Raw genomic sequence first — 21,723 nt, 5'->3', positions numbered from 1 at the left:
AGGTTTTCTAACCCTTGTTCCTCTTTCTGTTGTTCTGGCACCCCTATTATTCGTATGTTGTTTCGTTTCATGTTGTCCCATAGCTTCTTTAGGCTCTCCTCCTGTCTTTTAATTTTTTTCTCCAATTGCAGTTCAGTTTGAGTGTGTTTTGTTTCCCTGTCTTCTAATTTGCTAATTCGGTCCTCCGCTTCTCCTAGTCTACTGTTGAAACTTTCAATGGTGTTTTTTATTGCAGCTATATCACTCTTCATTTCTTCTTGGTTCTTACATAAGTTATTGATTTTTTCATCCATTTCTTTTTGATTCTTACATAAGTTGTTGATTTTTGTCTCCATCTGGTTTATGCACTCTAGGACCCTTAATCTGAATTCTTTTTCTGACATGTTGCATGCCTCTGTTTCACTTAGCTGCTTTTCTGGAGAGTCCTCCTCTTCTTTCCTTTGGGGGTTTCTTTGTCTACCCATGTTTGATCTCACTGACAGATCTAGATGTTGAGTCGTTCAGGGGCTGCTCCTTGGGTGGCTATGGCTCCTCGGGCTGCAGTTGCTCCTCGGGCGGTTGTGGTAGCAGTTGCTCCTCAGTTGGCAGCAGCTCCTCTGGTGGGTGCTATTCACAGCGGTGGTGGCTCCTCTGGCTGGTGGGGGGAGGCTTCTCACACAGCTGCTGTTCCTCAGACAGAGGGTGTGCTGATCACGAGGCTGCTGTTCCTTGGATGGGGGCGGGCTACCCATGCAGCTGCTACTCCTTGAACTGGGGCAGACTGCTCACGTGGCTGCTGTTCCTTGAATGGGGGCTGGCTGCATGCTGCTGCTGTTCCTCTAATTGGTGGGCTGCTTGTGGGGCTACTGCTCCTTGGACTTGGACAGGTTGATTGCAAGTCTGCTGCTCTTCGGATGGGGGTGGGCTGCTTGTACAGCTGCTGCTCTTTGGACAGGAGTGAGCTGCACGCTTCGCTGCTCCTCCTCTCCAGGTTTCTGGTTATGTGGCTTGCTCTCTAGCACTTTCAAGGGGAACTCTGCCCTTCCCGGCTGCAAACTGTCTCACCAGCTGGGTATACTTCTCCAATTTGGGGGTGGATGTTATCTGTTTCAGCTTCTCATTCTATTTTCTCTGGGACAAGCCTTGGTATGCGTCTGCCTATTCCGCCACCATCTTGTCTCTCTCCTATCCTCCTCCTTTTTAATTCTTTTTTCTATTTGCTGCTTTAATTGTGTGCTTATTTCTACCTTGTCTTCCAAATTGCTGATTCAATCCTCTGCTTCATCTTTCCAGTGTATTCTTGATGTCAGATATGTTATTCTTCATTTCTGTCTGGGTTCTATTACCTCTTTCATGCTATTGTAGTTCCCACTGAGTTCCTTGTAATTTTTACTATGTTCCTTAAGCACCTTTATAATCATTACTTTAAACTCTACGTCTGATAGGTTGCTTGCCTCCATTTCATTTAGTTCTTTTTGTGGAGATTCCTCCTAATCTTTCATGTGGGTGTTGTTTCTTTGTCTCTTCATTTTATCTGTCTCTTTGTATTTATTTTTATGTATTAGATAAAACTGTTATGCCTCCAGTCTTTGTGAGATGGCCTTATATAGAAAGTGTCTTGAAGGGTCCAGTGGTACGCTCTCTTTTGATCTCTTTAGCTGGATGCTCTAGGAAATCCCCTTGTGTGCATTATTTGGGCTCTCCTATTGTAATTGGGATGTAAAAAGTAACATCTACTTGATTGTTAATGTCCCATTCATGAGAGGGATCTCCCCTCTGACTTGCTGACAGTGAGGCTTAACCCTAACTTCGTCATGCTAGCTGTTATACAGGTACTGACATAACAGAACAAGATACAACAGACTATGGGGGGGTGGGGGGGGGAAGATTAGTAAGAAAGATTAGTAAACGTAAGAAAATTTAATAATGACAATAAAAAGAGACAAAAAAGAATAGAATCAAAGGAAAGAAAGAAATGAGAGAAAAAAGAGAAGAAAGAAAAATGGGGAAAAAAACAAACAACAACAAAAGGCACATACACACGTGTGCGCACGTGCACACACACACAGAGAAAAAGAATCACACACACACAAAAACCTACCACTGATAATGTCAAACGGAGTCATAAAGTTTTCTGTCGGACTGTCAGTGTACATGTATACATTAAAAAATAAATGTATTTTTCATCATTAAAAAAAAAAAAAAAAAAAACCTTTGGGTCCACTATTTGTGGAGCTCACTAGATTTTGCTCTGATGTTGTTAAATCTGGTCCCTTGGTGTGTCTTTCCTATGCCTCCTGGAAGCTTCTCTTGTGCAGGCCAATGTGAGTCACTGTCCCTTTCTGGTTCTTGACAACCTGATTAAGGCCCAATAGGTTCAAGCGCCTAGTAGTTCAGCAGATCAGACTCCTTCACCCAGAGGCTGGGTCTACCTCAAGTCTCACACCTTGAGTGTTCCTATTCTGAGCTGTTCTCCCTTCCCCCAAGGAATCTGGGCTCTGCCAAGGTAACCTGGTCTTGGCCAGGTTGGTTTGATCAGACTTGTGTTGGGGGTGGTGCCAATAGCTTGTAGGAGGGGAGGCTGGGCCCTTCCTCTCTTTCCAATGCCTCAGCTCTGCCTCACTTGCTAGCACCTCCTCACTGCCACCTGCAGTGGCACGATTTCCAGCCCTGGGCTGTCCCCCCTTGCCTCAGGTCGCTGCAGGTAAGGTCAGAAGCAACTGTTTTGCAGGTGGGAAAGTGTGCACCTCCCTTGCATTCCAGGTGGGTAGAACCTATACTCCTTCCTTGTCCTACCGTCTAGCCCAGCCGTGGGCAAACTACGGCCTGCGGGCCGGATCCGGCCCGTTTGAAATGAATAAAACTAAAAAAAAAAAAAGACCGTACCCTTTTATGTAATGATGTTTACTTTGAATTTATATTAGTTCACACAAACACTCCATCCATGCTTTTGTTCCGGCCCTCCGGTTCAGTTTAAGAACCCATTGTGGCCCTCGAGTCAAAAAGTTTGCCCACCCCTGGTCTAGCCCCTTTCTGCTCACCAGCATGAGTTCCTCCAAGAAATAGAGGGCCCCCCAGATTCAATGCTGGGTGTGACCTTCATATCCCTTAATTGGACGCTGACCCTGAGCTCCACTGCATGGCCCTTCCCACTGATCAGGTGGAGCTTCCCAGGCTGCATCACGGAGAGGTGCTAGCACTGCTCTATCCAGGGACTTCAGCCCCAGTCTTTCACTGCTGCACCCACTCCACAGTCTCCACAGCCATTGCCCTGGGGTGGTCTCTTCTCTCGGTCCCAGGCACTCCACTTCACCCGCAGATCTGAAGCCTCTTCAGTCTCCTCAGGTCCACAGTTCTAGTAGGCCCAGGGCAGGGGAGGCTACATCCACTCATGGCCTTCAGCCTAGTTCCTGCCCTGAGCCCTGGCAGTGGAGCTGAGCAGCTGGGCTCTAAGAAGCACAGTAGCAGTGGCACAGTGGGTAAGCAGTGGCATGGTGGGTAAATCCACAGCAAGGGCAAAGAGTCCTGCCCAGGTCTATGGTGGTTGCAGGCAGTGGCACGGGTCCCAGCTGGTTCCCTATGGGATGGGCATGGTCAGACTGGGTGATGGCAGGCACATGGGGTCCCACTGGTGTCTGCTGCAATCATGTGGGGTCCTCCCCACCTCCCACCCCCCCCATGTCCACTGCAGGTGTGCAAGGTCCTGTCAGAGTCCACTTAGGCAGCAATGTCCACAGCAGATACATGGGGTCTGGGATGGGCATGGGTGGTGGCAAGGCTGGGCACCTAGCCACTGCTGTTCCCTGCAGCCTCCTCCCAAGAAGGACCTTATAAACCCTTCAAGATGGCATGATCTCCAAGCCAGAGCCCCGCTGGGGAGTGGCTGTGGCGGTAGCAGCAGCTTCTGAGCTAGGAGAGCCTGAACCATCTGCCCCCAAGACTCCCTCATGGGATCAGACTGACCCTGACACACATACACACACACACACACACACACACACACACACACACACACACATCTGCACTCTCACTCATTCACTCACACTCTCACCCTCACTCTAATCCTGTCAGCTGCCAAATTGGAATCTCTGTGTGAAACTTTTTAAAAGAATTTGCTGTCTTTCCAGAATGTTAAATGTTTGATTTTGATTTTTATTCTGTTAACTGAGCCGTCCCAGAACTTCAAATATCACCAGTAATACAAATTATAATTGGTAATATCAACTGATAAATATCAACTTGTAACTTTAGAAAGTCGTTTAATCTGCATTATAACCACCAGGCTCAGAGGTCCTGACAATAGAAGTAAGAAGTGATATGCCAAAACTAAAATCAGGATCTAAATGAAAGCCTGCTTATTTAAGGTTCCATTCCATGTCCAAGTTGCTAACAGCCTGGCACACAGCTCTTTTCAAGAATTGGGGAATTCTTCCCTAACCTGTTTGGCTCAGTGGATAGAGCATCAGCCTGCGGACTCAAGGGTCCCAGGTTCGATTCCGGTCAAGGGCATGTACCTTGGTTGCAGGCACATCCCCAGTAGGGAGTGTGCAGGAGGCAGCTGATCGATGTTTCTCATCGATGTTTCTAACTCTCTATTCCTCTCCCTTCCTCTCTGTAAAAAAATCAATAAAATATATAAAAAATAAAAATAAAAAATAAAAATCATCATTCTCACCTTTAAAAAAAAAGAATTGGGGAATTTTGGCGGGGAGAAACTGAATAGCCCAGAGCGAGGACAAAAGAGTAAAATATTCTTATCTCTAGGTTTCCCTGAAAACAAGGCCTGCTCATAACCTAATTACCCTACAGAGAAACTCACCTTATATTTACAATTTTCTATCAGTTCTTTTGTGTCTTGCTTTTAAGTGGGAACAGAAAACCAAGAGTCAAAGGAAATTGGGGGGAAGATGACATGATGAAAGAGGGAGAGCATAAAAACAAATAGAAAGAAACATTTGGAGGAAATAAACTGCAAGGAAAAAGAGGAGAAACTTTTAAAAATCTATATTAAATTCTCTCAATCAGGAAAAAGAATGTAATACATTCATGAAACAGGAACAAGAAGCTATTTTTAAAAAGTAGCAATGATGGCAAAAGAAAGAGTTATGGGAAACTTTTAAAGAGATACAATAGCAAAAAGAAAAACTCAGTAAAGGTTGGAATGTGATCTTAATCAAATTAATCTCCAAAGTAGAACAAACACACAAAGAAATGGAAAATAGACCATGAGTAGGAAAATTAGAGAATTAGTTGAAAGAATTTCTGAAAGAATTTAAGTTCCATTAAGAGAGAACATAGAAAAAACAGGAGAGGAACTGTCAAAAAAAAAAATGTGAAATAATACAGAAAGTCCACCATGTTCCAAGCACAATGAATGAAGAAAGACTCACACCAGGAATAAAAATGGTAAAAGTTTTCAGGAAGAAGAAAGCAAGGTAGATGAGGCAAAAGTAAGCTTAAGACAAGAGAACTAAGAAACATAGCATCCAGCCCTAGCTGGCTTGGCTCAGTGGATAGAGCGTCAGCCTGTGGACTGAAGGGTCCCAGGTTCGATTCCGGCCAAGGGCACAGGCCTGGGTTGCGGGCTCGTTCCCCAGTAAGGGGTGTGCAGGAGGCAGCCAATCAATGATTCTCTCTCGTCATTGATGTTTCTATCTCTCTGTCCTTCTCCCTTCCTCTCTGAAATCAGTAAAGAAATATATAAAAAAAAAAAAAGAAAAGAAAAAAGAAACATAGCATCCAACACAGAGAATGGGTGAAGAAAGAAGTCCCAGGACATCAGCCGTGCTTCAAGCCTAGAAGTCACTGCAGCCAGAGTGGAGCAGGATGGCAGAGCTGCTGAAGGAAATAGTGTAACTGACAGGATGAATGCTGTGCTTGAGCATGTGGAAAAACTAGTGGTAGACATTCACAGCTATATTAAAGCATTGGGGAAATATAGCAATAGGCACAGAGACAGAGCCAATAAAAATGAGATATTAATAATTCCAGGAATAATTAAAAAAAGAAACATAGAAGGGACCTCCTCATTTAGTTATTGACTTTAAATTCCATTGATTGTCCTAGAATGCTATAGTCAACCTAAAAAAAATAGTGTAAGGAAAAAAATCTATCATATTATGTTTGCCTCATAGTGGCTCAGCAATGTAAAATATTTTTAAAAAGTCATAATAATGTAAACACTGATTATTTAACCAAAACTTGTGACATAACTACTTTAGATAAATAAATCCTTTTAGTACTATCTAATTATACACACACACACACACACACACACACACACACACACACACATACTAGTGGTCCAGTGCATGAAATTCATGCACTGGGGGTGTCCCTCAGCCCAACCTGCACCCTCTCTAATCTGGGACCCCTCAGGGGATGTCTGACTGTGAGATCAGGCCTAAACCGGCAGTCAGACAACCCCCTCGCAATCCGAGACCGCTGGCTCCTAACTGTTCACCTGCCTGCCTGCTTGATCACCCCTAACCACTCTGCCTGCCAGCCTGCTCACCCCCAACTGCCCTCCCTTCCTGGTCTGATCACCCCTAACTGCCTCTGCCTCAGCCCTGCCACCATGGCTTTGTCCAGAAGGACGTCCAGAAGATCTCACAGTCTAATTAGCATATTACCCTTTTATTAGTATAGATAAGATATAACATACCATCATAACTATAACATATCTACCAGTATTACTCTATGAGAATAAGTACTTCATGTGATAGGAAGGCATCTAATACATTACATTGTATATGTTGTAAGTAGTAGGAAATACTTTATTCGTAGCAATATTATACACCCTGTGATTTCCCTTCCTGGTTTGGGAATGGTTCCCCAGTTCTTTGAACATTTCCTGACCCCTCATGTATTTTTTTTTTGTCATTCAGTGTAACTTCATTTACTGTTTATTGCACATGATTTGAGGTCTTTAATTTCTAACCACCAAAGATTCAAAGGACTATTTTTTCCATGAAGTTTAACATTAACATTAGTGATTCATGTATTCATGTGTTTTTATTGTAAACGTCTGAATTATTCACATTGCCATAGATCCTGAACTCATAAGCGTGGACCATGCACAGGCTGGCAGCAAGCCAGGAAGCCACTCTGCAAGCAAACAAATACTTTGCATAAGGAGAAAAGTCATAGCACAACATTTAATGTACAACCTGAGTCACCTCAGACTGTTACATATATTGACTTCTTAATTCATATGGTATCGGAAACTCAACTGCTTGGTTGGTGATGGGGTTGGCCTGGTTTCGGGAGGATTATTCCTGAAATAATTAAGGAAAGGGGGGCTCAATCTTCCTTCTTGGTTGCTTGCTCCTCCCCAGCACCTTCCTCTTTCTTCTCGTCCTCAGCTTCCTGGGCATCTTCTCCATCACCTTCACCTCCTTCTTCCTCCTTTGCGTCCTCAAATTCTTCCTTGGCACCTTCTTCCTCTTCCTCTCCTTCCTCTTCCTCAGCCTCTGCCTTCTCCTTCTCCTCCTCTTCAGCTTCTCCTTCAGAGGGGGGTTCATCCTTAGCTTCCTCGGTTTTTGCAGCCTCAGTGGTCTCCTCCACCTCGATCTGCTCCTCCTGGATGTGGCTGGTGTACTAAGAAGGGAAGGAGCGAGCGGACATCAAGTAGGAACTGGTCTGTAAACCACCGTAGGCAGATCGGCCAACGACCTGGGAACTCTGGGAGTAGCTGCTGGCTATGCTTCCCACGCTGGTGAAACTGAGCCGGGGCTCGTCAGCTTCCAAGAGTTTCCCGTAAGCTGCAATGTCAATGTCCAAAGCCATCTTCACATTGAGGAGGTCCAAATATCGTGCCAATTCACTCTCTGCTGTTCGCAACTCATTTTCTAATTTGTTGATTGTGTCCTACATAGCACTAATGTCGGCGTTCTGCTTATCCTCCAGCTCTTGCAGCTGCTTTTCCTGCACTTCCTTCATGCTCCGGCATGCTTTGATCTCCAGGGTCTTGGCCTTGAGCATACGGCGGCTCTCGGACACCTCATCCTTGGCGGCGTGCATCGATGTCGGTGTTCTTAGCAGCACTCTCAGTCAGTACGGTGAAGCAGCTCTTGAATCATTCTTCAGCATTCTGCATGTTCTTGGCAGCCAGCTTCTCGTACTGGGCCAGATGTCCTTGAGCGCAGCGGAGAGGTCGGGCTTGGAGAAGACGTCCATCTCTACGGAGATCTGAGTGTACTGGATCTGTGCCTGCAGCTCAGTGATCTCCTCTTCCTGCACCTTCTTAGAAAGGTGATTTCGTTCATCAGGCTGTCGATGCACTTTTCAAGTTCAGTGCTGGCGAGAGCAGGCGGGAGCCACCTCATCTGCACCTTTGTGCCTCCAGCAGCCGGCCCTCGCTGTCCTGGTGGTTCAGCACCTCTGCAGGTTGCTCCCAGCCCCTCCCAAGCCCTGGTGCCTCCTAATGGGGTCCTGAGGCTGCACCCCCTGATCCTGCTGCCCTCTCCTCCCCAGGGCCCAGGGCACAGTGAGGCGGGGTGAAGTTGTCACATTTTCATTAAAATGTTCAACCCATACCTGCTCAACGGGTGTCTGCAGGCATCCTGGGGGCACAGTGATCCTGGAGGTACTCCCCAACCCCACCAGAGCTCAGCCACCATGGTCCTGGGTGAGACAGCCCCGCCATGCCTCGTGGCTGCAACTTGGACCCACTTCCTTAACCAGGGACCTGGCGCTGGGCCAGCGGTAGCAGCGCTTCCTTCCCAGCCTGCGCTGGAGTGGGTCCCTGTGGCTTCAGAACCGAACTCCAAGGGGGCAGTGGCCCTGAGCCCCCCGGCTCTCCCTAGATCCCACCAAGGCTTGTTCTCACACTTGCTGAAAACCTTTTGGGTCCACTTGCCATAGTAATCAGTTCGTGCTGAAAGGACTGGGGACTCGGCGGGCCTGAGGGGACTGGGCGCCACCATCTTGTGGCTATGGGTACTGCCATCTTTGTGACAGAGTGATGGTTAATTTGCATATTACCCTTTTATTAGATAGGATGCATTACTTTGATAAAAGTAAAATTAACATGAGTAAGAAAAAGCTATGGAAAATGGTATGGTGTGTCCTCAGAAAACTGGATTTCTATATAATCTATCAATCTCACTTCTGGGTACATATGCAGAAGAATGTAAAGCATGAGCTCAGAGAGATAATTGTACATCCATGTTCATAGCAGCTTTATTTGTGATAGCCAAAAAGTAGAAGCAACCCAAGTGCCCATCAATGGATGAATGAACAATAATCCATACAGTAGACTATTACACAGACTTCAAAACGAAGGCAATTCTGACATGCTACAACATATATACTACTAAACCATGAAGACATTACACTACATGAAACAATTCAGTCACAAGAAGACATATACTATATAATTTCACTTTCATGAGGTAACCAGAGTAGTCAAATTCATCGAGAGAGAAGGTAGAATGGTGGTTGCCAGGGACTGGAGATAGGAGGAGAATGAGGACTTGTTTAATGGGTAGAGAGTTTCAGTTTTGCAAGAAAGAGTTTTGTAGATCAGTTGCACAACAATGTGAATGTACTCCATATTAGTGAACTGTATATTTAAAAATGGTTAAGCCCTAGCTGGTTTGGGATTCTCTGTGCTTATGTGACTTTTTTCTTCCCCAAGTCAGAGAAGTTTGCTGTCATTATTTCTTCAAATAGGTTTTCTATTCCTTACTCCTCTTCTTGACCTTCTGGCATCCCTATTATTCGGATGTTGCTTCATTTCATGTTGTCCCAAAGCTACCTTCAACTCTCCTCCTGCTTTTTAATTTTTTTTTCCAATTGCTGTTCAGATTGGGTGTTTTTTCTACCCTGTCTTCTAACTCGCTGATTCAGTCCTTGGCTTCTTCTAGTCTACCGTTTAAACTTTCCATTGTGTTTTTTATTGTAGCTATATCATTCTTAATTTCCTCTTGATTCTTGCATATGTTGTTGATTTTCTCATCCAGCTGATTTAGGAACTTTATGACCCTTACTCTGAATTCTTTATCTAAAATATTGCTTGCCTTCATTTCATTTACTTCCTTTTCTGGCTATTCCTCCTTTTCTTTCCTTGGAGTTGTTTTTTTGTCTCCCCATTTTTGATGTCTCCTTCTGGCCCTGGGCACTCTGCTTGAGGTTTGAGAGGTTGAAGACCTTATTAAGTCAATGGTCTGGAAATCATTAGCCCAGAGATGGGTCTACATTGAGTCTCATGCCTTTGTTGTCTCTGTTCTGAGTTGTATCCCCTTTTCCCATGGATCTGGTCCCTCAGTTGTCCACTTCAGATGCTCGGGGTGGCAGGAGCACATGCACAGTTCCTCTGGTGTGAGACTCCTTGTGAGGACCCAGAACCCTCTGGCGTGCAATTTGCTATGCAGCCCCAGCACCCATGATAGGGTGGTACCTTAGGTCCCTCTATCAAAGTGGCACCCTAGGTACCACAGGCAGTGCACTTGTAGCATGGTCCTGTGGCTCCTGGGTAGGCACACCAGATTGCCCTGGGTTGCCCTGGCAGCGCTCTCCTATAGCCCACAGTGGGGTGCATGCTGGGTTGCTCCAGGTAGCCCTGGCAGGACTGTCCCAGGAGCTGGGGTGGAATGGGTGTGGGCTGCTCTGGGTCACATAGTCGAGCTCTCCTGTGGCCCAGAGTGGGGTGCACACTGGGTTACTCCAGTTTGCCCTGGAAGCAAGTCCTTGGGCTTGGAGTGGATCATGTGTGGGTTGCTCTGAGTTGCACAGTCCATGCTGTCCTGGGCCCTGAGTGGGGTGTGTTCTGGGTTGTTCTAGGTAGCCCCAATAGGACTATCCCAGGGGCCAGGGTGGAGTGGACACCTGTTGCTCTGGGTTGCACAGTCAGAGCTCTCCTTTATTAAACATTTTCAAAATCCCTTATTAATCTTAGTATTTATACAATTTGCTGTATATTACAACTTTGCATAAATGTCTAGAGATCAATATTTTAATAAAAACACCCAACTACCTAAGTGTTTTTGAATGAGTACTCATGTCAAATGAAACCCCACAGGATTTTTTTTTTCAGAGAGAGAAAGGGAGAGGGAGAGAGAGAGAGAAACATCAATGATGAGAGAGAATTGCAAGCTGCCCTACCACCAACCAGGAAATCAAACCATGACCTCTTGGTTCATAAGTCATTGTTCAACCACTGAGCCACACTAGCCAGGCAGAAATCCACAGGATCTTGAGATTGCTGATTTTCCTCATTTGTTTTGATTTCTGCCTCTGCAAAGAGTCAATAGGTGAGGGAAACAGACCCTCAACTCTAAATCAGAAGACCTGGTTTCTGGTCTAAGGTCTAAACTGCAGTGGACATGTGCCCTTGGGCAAGTTCTTGACCTCTCTAAGGCTGCTTCCTTATCAGTCAATGGGTTTGGGGGTGGGGTGAGAAATAACCCAAATAATCTCTAAACTCGATTCCAAATGTAGTCTCCTAAGTAATAAGTGAGTAATTTAACCTCTACCCTCATTGCAGGGTAGCAAGAGAGTAGATTAGAAGGACAGGTTGAAGCCAACTCTGCACACACTGGAACATTTCTGGGCGAGGGGACAGAGAAAGTGTTGTTGTTGTAAAGAATCCCTCTATCAGGTAAAAACTTTTCAGTGGATCAAGTTTGCATTTCTCCTTCACCCAGATCCCTTTATTGAGTATTTATTAAACAGACACTGTATGCTTCCAGGGCCCACATGAGACACAGTTCCTGCCCTGGTCATCAAAAGAGGTGCTTCCAATAAAATAAGAATAAAAGGATGGAGATAAAAGACCAGAAAGAAAATAGACTCGCCAATAATAAGTGTCTTGTTTTCATGTTATTTATTACAAGTTGTAAGCTGCAGTGGCAGGGCCTTTGTTTCTGTGATATTTTTACATGCTCATAGAGAATAAACAATAGAAGCAAACACTAAAGTAGGCAAAGTTAAAAGCAGAGTTTGTTAAGATCAGTAATCAACCTTCAGTGGTGATAGTGAACTCTGATTCATCCTTGATTCATTTCTAATCCTTTGTTGATACAAAATAGGAAAACACAAGCAGTTCAAACAAAATAGGCCAAAGGACAGAAATACGATGATGTCTTATATTGTGGAAGTCCTGTGGGTTTTGAGGACCTCCTTATATAATCTGGTCTTATCTTTTACAGCTTCCCAGCATCCTTCTCTTAAGGTACTTGGAATCTTTCTCATCTGCCCTCTTTTGCATATTCTGTTCTCTTTACCTGAAACACTATCTTCCTACCTCGTCACTTTTACATAATCCCTACTCATCTTTTTGGTCTTTTTCTCTAGGAAGTCCTCTCTGATACTATAAAGCTAAGCTAGATACTCATCCCATGTGCCCATTGCCCTGTATTAAATTTGTCTGTGTGCTCATCTGTAGAACCCACAAGCCTGCAAACATCTTAAAGGTGTCTTATTACTGTGTCTTATTGTCCCTCTGTCCTCAACATCTAAACTGTACCTGGCACTAGTAGGTACTCAACAAATATTAGTCAGTGAATGGCATGGCCCACTCTCTTGGCCTAATCATCATCTTACAATAGAGTCTGTGAAAACATTTATATTTCTTTCTCCAAGATAAAATCAAATAGGCTGAAAAGCAAAGCAACACTTTTGGCAAGACATTCTATTCTCCTTCACTAATAGAACAGGTAAGGTGTCCAGAACCAGATCTAGAATAAACCAGACCCTTAATCATGTCCTTTTTTCCCTTTTTGCCCCTTCACTTCATCCTCACCCACCCCCCCCCCATTCTTCATATTCTTGTTTATCAAGGGTAGACTTCAAGGATCGCTCATAGACCTGAGATTGTTTAAAATACTCTACTACAAAGAATACAAAGAAAGTTCATTTAGAGAAGCAAGGATAAAGATGATATCATTCATGAAAACAACTTTGGTCAAAGCATAAAAGTCCATCAGAGAAGACTAAGATTGAGCATTGTCATCAAAATATGTCCAGAATCTGACCATTTCTCACCAGCTTTACTGCTACCACCAGCCTGTCTCCTGCTTGATGACAATAGCCTCGTCAGTAACCTCCCTGCTTCTGTCCTTGCCCCATATACCAAGGAGAGGTCTCATTACTGCTGCTTTGTCCTTCCAAAATATTATCAGATCACCTCACTCTTCTGCTCAAAACTCTCCAATTGACTTCCCAATTCACTCACAGGAAAGAGAAATTCCTTACAATGCCTAAAAACCTTATGATCTGCCCCCCCTGTACCCCTACCACTTCATACTTTTGTCCACCTTCCCAGTGAGGCCATCCCTGGCCATCCTATCTAAAGCTGAAACGATTTTTAAATCTTTTCATATCCCCCTTCCCTGCTTTATTTTTATCTTTAACACTTCTCATTAACATAGTCTGTGTTTTCTAATTTATCTTGTTCATTTTTTGTCCCCTCATACTAAAATGTAAGCTCCACAAAAGCTCTCTTTTCTGTTTGGATTTCTAATGTATTTCCCACCCTTAGAACAGCCTCTGGCATAGAGTATATATGCAGTAAATATTTATTTAATGGGTGAATTAACTAATTAATTAATAAAAATAAAAATTGTTGTTGTAATACTTGGAAATAAAATGACTTGAATTTAACTAAAAGTCTTCCACCAAGTTGATAATTATATTAAGCAGCAAATAATGCTACAAGAGGGGGGAACTGAATGAAAGAATATGAAGGGACCAGTTAAAGAACATATAGCATAATCCATGGATACATACAACAGTGTGGTGATGGCCAGAGGGAAGGGTGGGATGAGGGCAAGAGCTTGGAGGATGGACAAAGGAGGAGTGGTGGGGGAGGAGAGAGGAATGGGGACATCTGTAAACAATAAAAATGAAGTTAAATAAATAGATAAAACCAGACACACCTGGTTCAAAAAAAAAAATGTTACAGGAGTCAACTTGTTTTTTGCAAGTTTTTTCCAGTGTACAGTTTCCATTCTCAGCTGACCCTCCATCTTACTCAGTAAACCATTTATGCCAATCTTATTCGTGTTCTATGTTTTATAGCCTGATATGCCCAATTCTTATTACTTTCCTCACGCTTTTCTATCCCAATTCTCATTTGCAGAGAAGAGAAGCCATTGGTATCTTCTTCATTTTCAAACGAGTTGTAGTAAATAGCAAAAGGGTCACAGTTGTTCACACCTCCCTGTATCCACATCCTTTGCAATGTGAATTTTGAACTCTTCCCATCAAGCGGTGGAGTCTATTTCCCTAGTCCAATAAGTCTGGGCTAATCTTGTGACTTGCTTTGCCCCATAAATTGCAGCCGAAGTGATGCGTGGAAACTCTGATCCCAGGCTTCAGCAGAAGGAAGCACACTCTTGCTCACTCTCTTGGCTAGCCTGCTAGAGCGTTGGATACCACATGGAGCAGAGCTACATCATCCCAGCCAGGGCCATCCTAGATCAGCCATCTCCCAGCCACCTGGGAGCAATGAAGATACATAAGTGAGCCTAGCAAAGACCAAAAGAACCACCCATCTGAGTCCAGCCCAAATTGCTGGCCCACATCATCATGAAATAAATAGTAGCTGTGTTAAACCAGAAGATTTTAGGATGGTGTGTTCCACAACAAAAGCTAAGTGATAAACTTGTCTAGAAGTTTTCCGATGCTTATTGCCTTCCATTCTTTCTCAAGTAGTGTTGAAAACTTTTCCAGAGCTTCCTCTGCCTAAGCACTTCTGTTCCTTTTCCTGGGATGCCTTCCCCATCTGGTCTTCCCTAATAATCTCTTCCACCGCCTGCCACTCACCCTCCTCTTTGAGCTCATAGCATAGCATAGCATAGTATATACATATCTCCATCATAGCACTTATTTTTGTGTCTGTCTACTACAAATTCCTCAGAGAGATTGAGATTAGGTTTTATTTATCTCTATAACCCGGTACTTAGCCTAGTCACATTGGAGATGCTGAATAAGTGCTAAGTAAATAAACATTGAATGCTTTGACATCTCTAATTTCTGTCCCCTCTTAACCATACCTACTACCTCTGCCTTCACGGAAGCACTTATCACAATTGACCTGGATCATCTAAACCAGGGGTGGGGAACACCAGGCCCTTGAGCCATATAAGGCCTGCAAAATCATTTTATCTGGCCCTGCAGTTTTCTCACTTAATTATTATATCTGTAGGATGATCAAATATCTGTAGATGCTGATATTGTAAAAGTCAGGGGTAAACATATTCACTGCATACCTACTCTTTGCCAGTGGCTGGTATACGGGTGAGAAACACATTAGAAACCCAAACAGAAAAGAGAGCTTTTGCAGAGCTTACATTTTAGTACGAGTGAGCAGTTCTTCCCATAGGACTTTAACTCAGGAGTGAGTTAATTAAATATTTGACCAAATATAGCAGGCTAATTTTTAAGTTGATAATTTTGTATGGTCCACGAATGATGTTATAAATATCTAATGGCCCTTGGCAGGAGAAAGGTTCCCCACCCCTGATCTAGGCAGAGGCCTTCCTTGTTCCCCAGCTTCTGACCTTGCTCAGCACTCCCATAGCACATTGTAAACACCTTCAATGCAGAATCATGATTATTTATACAGTTCTTCCCATAGGACTTTCAGCTTTTTTAAGGCAGAAACCATGTACCCTTCATTTTTGTACATCTAACACCCAGCCGAGTAACTTATTAACTGGTTAATTAATGATGAAACTAATTTTAATAGTAAACAAATACTCTGTTATTTAACAGACATTAAACAGACAAACCAATACATATAATGAATAAGCAAAACTAACACCTTGTCTGCCATCATTGTTACCAGCACACCACATACTACAATCGGGGGGTGGGGGGGGGGGGTGGTGAGGAGGCATTTTACCATCCTGAGATAAACTTCAAAAACAGAAATATCCTTAGTCCTCAAAATAAATAAGACCTTGAGCTCTATCCCAAAAATTGCTAACTCAAGAGTGCATATGTTTACCCCTGACTTTTACAATACCAGCATCTGCAGATATTTGATGATCCTACAGATGTAATACTTGAGAAAGCTGCCTTTTTCCCCATCATGAAGAGCTAATAATAACCTTGAAGGGTTTGGAGTTTTGGGGTTTTTTTTCTTGCATATTTGCTGTGTCTTATACTTGGAGAGCCAATTCTGAAAGCCAGTCTTCCTTGCAAACATGGCAAAAAAGATCCTTTTGTTTTCTTATTGTTTTTATCTAAGTTTTTCTTCCACCCACTGAGGCTAAATAATCGATGTAACTGGAGAAATTCAGCGCTTAGACCCCCTTCACCAGGTTTTCCTTTCTCAGCTCCTGGAATTAAAAGCTGTGGAGATGTAGCTTTTACTCTGGGTGACTCAGCGGCCATTTCTAACCATTTGTCTTTTGGATTAAGTATGGTTCTTGGCCAGGTCTGGTTCTGCTTACACATGACCACTGCTTCATCCCCTCTGAAGTGACAGCAGAAATCGGAGACAGGTTTCTACTCTACACTCGGACCAACTGGATTCTGATGGGTGGCAGACAACAGAGACTTGTGTTCTCTTTATCTTTTTCCTTTTTATTTATCCATGTCTTGAGAAATTCTGATATGTTCTGCCATCAGAACACCCTTCTCTTTGTCACCAGGTCATTAAACTAGTTTAGTCAGTCATTGGGTGCTTAACCACAGTGCTGAGAACTCACTCCTGTCACATCCTAAACCACTCATCATACATTTTTGTTTCCAACTATCAGTAAAATCTTCACAGTTTAGCTTGTCAACTATTAGCTCAAATCACTCAAAATAAAAAAGATAAAAGTTGTCTGGCTGGATGGCTCAGTTGGTCGAGCGTCGTCCCATACACCAAGGGGTTGCAGGTTCAACCCCTTGTCAGAGCACATAAGAAAACAACTGATTAATGTTTCTCTCACCTCTCTCTCTCTCTCTCTCTCATCAATAAAAACATATCCTCGAGTGAGGGTTAAAAAAAATAAAGATAAAGTTCTGCGTCCCCTTCCCCGGAACAGAGAGTTACACCTGGATCTAGTAATGCCACAGCGAGGATGCCTTTGACATGCATGTGTCCCTCTTCTTCTTGACCTGATTAAGTGAGTTTTTGCTGCAACTGATTGGTGAGTTTTTGCTGAGATCTGACAAGTTGGGCTTTGTATTTACTTCTGACTCATGGCTGAGGCTGCTATTCTGTGTGTCTGTGCCCTTTACCCTCCCTCAGGAAGAAGGTAATTAACCTTTAACAGTGGAGCAGGATAGACTGTAGGGGAATTTGGGTGGAAGCAGAGAGGCCTGGTACAGGCCAATGCATTAGTGTAGGCAAGAAATGGCAGTGGCTAATGCTATAGTGATAGAGGCAAATGCATAAGAAGTAACTGTATTCAATATATTTTAAAGCCTGAGGTGACAAACTTTGCAGATGACATGGATGCGAGGTGTAAAAAGAAGTAAGAAGCCAACAATGACCCTGAGAATTTTGATAGATGACAAAAAAGGAATTCAGAATTATCTTAAACATTCAAAAAAAATGTAATAAGGACATGTCAACACAGCTCTTGGATGTTAAAATTCAACTGCAAAAATGCAGGATAAGAGAAAACCGGCCTTACAGTAATCTATGAGAAAATGAGCAACGGGTTGTTTTTTTAATAAATTTGTATTAATTTCAAAGGGGAAGGGAGACGAAGATAGAAACATCAATGATGAGAGAGAATCATTGATCGGCTGCCTCCTGCATGTGCCCTACACCTGGATCAAGCCCACAACCCAGGCATGTGCTCTGACCCAGAATTGAACTGTGACACATGACCCCCTGGTTTATAGGTTGAGACTCAACCACTGAGCCACGCCAGCGAGCGAGGGATCTTAGTGGAACTTATGTTCAGTGTGATTCACCTTACAATTAAAAGAACCTACAATTTAAAGTATAGAAACTGAAGTAGAGTGCCTGGGTCGAGGGAGATGGTGCTTTCAGTATATTCCACACTAGTGAGTTCACATCTAAAATCCCTCCAATGTTAAGATTCATGGATCTTTAAATCCAGCACCTGGGAGAAACAACACGTCCTTTGCAGTGGTCCTGGTGTGACCCAGGGCACTCCTCCACTTGGAAGGACTCACAGTGGGGCTTCTTTTTATGGATAAGCATGGAGGTCAGTAGAAGAGTAGCATTCCCGTGTGTGTGTGTGTGTGTGTGTGTGTGTGTGTGTGTGTCTGCGTGAGAGTTTCAGAAACAATATAACACAAGAGCAGTCAACCAAGTCAAAAGGCTTAAGTTGTTTGTGTGTGTGTGTGTGTGTGTGTGTGTGTGTGTGTTTGTTTTTTGAGTGGGTCCCCGGCTTCAACTTTTCACAGGACTTCAGGCAAGTGTCCTTCCCAGCATTTTAGTGTCCTGAGCTGTAATGGAGCAAATAATGGCAGCCTCCGTGCCTGCTGAAAAGAGAGGCTCTCGATACAAATGGGGTGTCCTACAATCAACAGCCACCTATGGAGCAGTCGTGGAGTACAAGGCAGTATAATTAAGCCCTTAGGAGAAAAATGTGCTCTGAGCTTTCCAGAGAGAAAAAGGCAGGAGGAAAAGTAAGTGAGAAAGTGAAAAAGGACACTGGGCAGAAACAAAAGTCCCTCCCTGGGAGCTAGCTGTAGAAGTGTACTCTCCAGAAACATCCATCGAAGGTACCTGAGCTTTTAAACACACCAGCCGGTAATGGAGTGCAAGAGAGGTCACTGCAAAGATGAATGCGGTGTCGTCGAGCAGCAAAATGTATGGTTTGTGTGACAAGAACAGATGGCTCTGCTAGGACAGTCCCTCGCTGTCCTTCCTGCTACGTTTGTAATGCTGCGTGCATTGTCGTGGGACATAGATCCAAGAAGGAAATGGTGACCTCATGAATAGCACATGAAGACTATTAAATCAAGGAAAAAGTGCTTTAAGCAGCTTCAGGTAATCAGCGTTGATTCTCACTTATCCTAACACCAAGTATGAACCATTCCAGACAACATCTCCCCAACTGAAAAACACTTTCTTTTGTCTCTTTTCCTCCAGACTGTGGGTATTTAATTCCCACATGAGAAGAAAGAGCCTTAAAACACAAGAACCCAGAGAGCTAAAACCACTGTTCCTTTTAAGGAATTCCAAGCTAGATCAACTAAACACTCTTTGGTCCACTGGTTTTATACTTAAAGGTTTGGCTAGCTGAAAACTATACTATTTCACAATTAAAAGTAACACATGAATTCAGAATTTGGGCAGAATATAAGGTCCCTGCATTTCCATTTTAAAGCAACATTACTCTTCCTTAAGATGGATATTTTATTTCTAAATGACTGGATATGACCTTTACAAGTGTGTGGTTTCTGTCTGCAGCTAAAAAAAAAAAAAAATCATTCCTGCTGTTCATTCTCTTATTTCTATTAATCACTTTTTCTCTTTACAAACTACATAATCAATAGGGACATGTCCATTGCCCTTCTAGCTGATTTCTATTATTCCTCATTACAGGCGTTGTTCCAATTCCCTGCTTCCCACTGGGTATTAAATATTTAGACAGTGAGTCTAAACTGTTCCCTCCCTCTGCTGTAGGGGCGACTGTCCTATAGTTGTGTAATCAATTAGCCTGGCATCTGATCTCTGTTTCAAATGTCTTCTCACAGGAAATTTAATTATGATTAATATCTTTTCATGACTTTGAAATTATATAAGCATGATTCCTGACTCAGTCATGCTTGTTAAAAATCATAAATCAATCTATTTTATTCCCTCTAGATGTGAGGAGACCTTTCTCATTCTGGCTGGATTTTAACAATGTAAAAAGTCCAGTAGACATTAGATGAATATTTTTTCTCCCCTCTGGGAAAGCCTTTCGGTAAGATCTTTATAGTTGAAAGATTTGGGGAGGTTTCAAAGCAAGCCATACAAATACAGTTTCAAGAAAGCATTCTATAATTATAACTAAAAGAAAGATATCTTTGCACAAGAAAAAAATTTAGATTGCAAGCATACTCAACTTCACGCCAGAAATGTAGTTCTGGAAAACAGCAGTAAATCAAATTTTTATATGTCAAATATTTTAAAGAAATTCAGAGAAGCAGTTATAATAGATATAATCCTTTGTAAAGGTGGAAAATCTGTGATGTGCAGGAATCATTTCTGATTTAAAAAAATATACATTTCCATACAATGGTTTTAAGTTTGGCTTTTGGTGCTCAGTTTTCCAAGGTGGGGTGCACTTATTTATGGGTTTTGAAAGTACTTAGAATGTCTGTCCTGTCTTATCAAATGTTTTTCATGAACCACAATTAACCATAATATCCCAACAGCAAATTTTAACCTTCACCCTGCTACCTGCACACCTCCTCCTGTAGCAGACACTGACACTTATTACTGTATAAAACACCCATTCTTTTTTTAAATTTATCTTTATTGCCCTAACCAGTTTGGCTCAGTGGATAGAGCGTCGGCCTGCAGACTGAAGGGTCCCAGGTTCAATTCCGGTCACGGGCATGTACCTTGGTTGCGGGCATATCCCCAATAGGGGCTGTGCAGGAGGCAGCTGTTCGATGTTTCTCTCTCATCGATGTTTCTAACTCTCTATCCCTCTCCCTTCCTCTCCGTAAAAAATCAATAAAATATATTTTAAAATAATAATAATTTATCTTTATTGTTGAAAGTATTACATATGTCTCCTTTTTCCCCACATTGACCCCCTCCACCCCGCACTTGTCCCCCGCCCCCCACCCAAGCCTTCGCCACACTGTTGTCTTATGTCTGTGGGTTATGAATCTTTGCATATAAATTCTTTGGTTAATCTCTCCTGACCCACCCACCCCTGCCTTCCCTCTGAGATTCATCAGTCTGTTCCATGCTTCTATGTCTCTGCATCTATTTTGTTCATCATTTTATTTGTTCATTAGATTCTACATATGAGTGTGATCAGGTGATAGTTGTCTTTCTCTGACAGGCTTTTTTTTTTTAACCCTCACCCAAAGATATTTTTTCCATTAATTATTTCAGAGAGAGTGGAAGGAAGGAAGGGAAGAGGGGGAGAGAGAGAAACATAAATGTAAGAGAGACACATCAATTGGTTGCCTTCTCCACACACCCAGACTGGGGCTGGGGATTGAGCCTGCAATCAAGGTATGTGCCCTTGACTGGTAATCAAACCTAAGACCCATCAGTCCATGAGCCAATGCTTTAACTAGTGAGCCAAACCTGCCAGTTCTCACTGGCTTATTTCACTTAGCATAATATCCTCCAGGTACCTCCATGCTGTCTCAAAAGGTAAGAGATCCTTATTTTTTTACTAAAGCAGTTTCCAGATCTTAGCTATTATAAATTGTGCTGCTATGAACATAAGGGTGCATACATTCTTTCTGATTGGGGCTTTGGGATTCTTAGGATATAGTCCCAGAAACAGGATCACTGGGTCAAATTGGAGTTCCATTTTTAATTTTCTGAAACAACTCCATACTGTTTTCCATAGTGGCTGCACCAGTCTGCATTCCCACCAGCAGTGTACTAGGGTTCTCTTTTCTCCACATCCTCTCCAGCACTTGTCATTTGTTGATTTGTTGATGGTAGCTATTCTGATAAGTGTGAGATGATACCTCATTATCATTTTAATTTGCATATTTTTTGATGATCCGTGACTTTGAGTATTTTTTCATATGTCTCTTGGCCATCTGTCCACTTCGGAGAAGTATCTAGTTAGATCCTTTACCCATTTTTTAATTGGATTGTTTTTGTTTTGTTAAGTTGTATGAGTTCCTTATATG

The 21,723-nt window shown here is 43.0% G+C and overlaps 1 pseudogene; it reads right to left on the bottom strand.

Moving 5' to 3' along the window:
- Positions 1-6,853: 6,853 nt before the first annotated feature.
- Positions 6,854-21,723, bottom strand: part of LOC132232640 (neurofilament light polypeptide-like) — a 29,548-nt pseudogene continuing 14,678 nt past the window's right edge.

The sequence above is a fragment of the Myotis daubentonii genome, chromosome 1 (genome assembly GCF_963259705.1).
Source record: "Myotis daubentonii chromosome 1, mMyoDau2.1, whole genome shotgun sequence".
NCBI lineage: Eukaryota > Metazoa > Chordata > Mammalia > Chiroptera > Vespertilionidae > Myotis > Myotis daubentonii.
The sequence above is the reverse complement of the archived record's forward strand: the minus strand, read 5'-3'. Positions and strand labels throughout refer to the sequence as shown.